At 59.3% G+C, this 1,860-nt stretch overlaps 1 protein-coding gene across 1 annotated transcript in view; it reads left to right on the forward strand.

Annotated features, from left to right (window-relative positions):
* The window catches only part of LOC127749485 (zinc finger protein 784-like), a 165,707-nt gene that overhangs the window by 18,693 nt on the left and 145,154 nt on the right, over nucleotides 1-1,860 (forward strand). The window lies entirely within an intron of this gene.

Here is a 1,860-nt window from a genome sequence, read left to right on the forward strand (position 1 = left end):
GGCGGGGGGAGGGGGGGGGTATTCGACGAGGCGCGTCATGAGGTAGGTAGCGGCCTTACTCATGTGCGCGGGAGACACTGAGAGAAAGGAGAGTGGGGTGTAGCGGAGAAGGTTGAGAAGACGGAGAAGAGCGGGGGCCTTCCTCGTGGAGAGTCCCCCGGAGAGGCGCGCGCTAGTACTGCAGCAGACGACGCGCTCGTCGCCCTTGGGAGACGCAAAAATTATCCTGGGACATTTGGGGCGCCGCCGTCGTTCTGACAACCTGAGAGAAATGTAATACCAAGGGTGCGTGCGCTGCGCGGCGCGGGGCGCTCTGCGGCAGGTGAGGGGGAGGAAGGGGGAGAGGCGGAGGGCGAAAGGAGCAGAGAGGGAGAGAGAGGTTGAGGGGGTGGAATTCTTCGGTGACTGAAGTAGCTGTCTTCCACCGCTCTTTCGCACACTTCCAAATTGCCAGAATTATCATTTCAAATTACATAAGAAAATATATTTCTGGAGGGACGCGCGGCGCTAGCGAGCACGGCGGGGGTCAAAGGCGGCGAGCCCGCGCGGCGAGGAGGAGGGGGAGGAGGAGGGGGAAGAGGAGGAGGAGGAGGAGGAAGAGGAAGAGGACGAGGATGAAGAGGCGGAGGCGGAGGTGGAGAGGGAAGAGGAGGTTGTGGTCTGGCGCGCGGCTTGGTTAAGAGGGGTTGCCGTCTTGATTCGGGCTGGCACTGGGAGTTGGGAGGGGAGGAGTGAAGGGGGAAGCACAGGAACTCGTAATCGCCGCCACAAGCCCTCTCCTTCTCTCCATCCCCCGCCCCGCCCCTCTCCGCGAGGGCCGCGGTTCACCGGCCGGAATTTGACAGCAAACAAGGACTTGCGTTTTAATCGGAAGGCCGCGGACGGGGCCGGCCGCCGCGGGGACTGGCCCGCGCTGGCATCGGGCGTGCCTCCTCCTCACCCTCCAGCCTCCCGCAGAGCGTCTCCAGGACCGCGGAAAGGAAAAAGGAGACGACCGGCGTGTTTGCTCCGCAATATCAATTGCTAAGTCGCAATAATTATTCCGGGGCGCAAGAAGAAGCATTTCCGAGACGAGTCGTCTCCCTCGGCCTCGGTCCCGGTCGGCGCGGTATATACTGCTTGTGCACTCGACGAACTCGACGTGCATACCCCCGCCCGGGCCGGGGATGACGATCCGATCGGGGAGCGATGGGGACAGAATATGCGACCTGGCCGTCCAATTTGGAAGTCTGCTTGCAGGAGGACCCGCTCGCCAGGACCTGGAGGAGGACGCGGAGGAGGAGGGGAAGGGGGAGGCGGGCGGGCGGGGCGGACGCGCGTCCCGCACGGCGTGCAGCCCCATCATTACCGTCTTCGTTACGTACCGCACTACCACTTCTCGTCGAGGGGCTGGACTGAATTTTTCATCCCTTTCTCGCGTATCTCGACGCTGCGCTGGATGATGGCCTTATTTCTGCGGAGCGCGTTCTTCGCAGAACCTCGAATATCGCAACCTGTTCGCTGTACCGTTATTGTGGGGTCCTAATTCCCACAGGAATAATTTCGAGTTGGGGAACACCCCCTGAATTTTTATAGATAAAATAAAATAAATTAGGGGGAAAATTCGCAAAGTTTTACGCGGCGGGTTCAGAAAAAAATAAAGACGACGTTGGGTAAGGCGACCGTGATTTGTCCACTGGGGCTGGGTAGCTACCGAGCTGCTGATGAAAATTGTCAGTGTTGATAAAATTCTTGGAAGGTCCCTCTATCAAACGCTCATGCAATAAGGGTATTTGTGTCGGTGGGCTGAGCTTTCCTGGAAGAAAGGGACAGAGCGCTTGGTGCACTAGGTGCACTCGACTTGGTTTAGTATCCCCTCCC

Source organism: Frankliniella occidentalis, unplaced genomic scaffold (genome assembly GCF_000697945.3).
Source record: "Frankliniella occidentalis isolate FOCC.00 unplaced genomic scaffold, Focc_3.1 Scaffold58, whole genome shotgun sequence".
Classification (NCBI taxonomy): domain Eukaryota; kingdom Metazoa; phylum Arthropoda; class Insecta; order Thysanoptera; family Thripidae; genus Frankliniella; species Frankliniella occidentalis.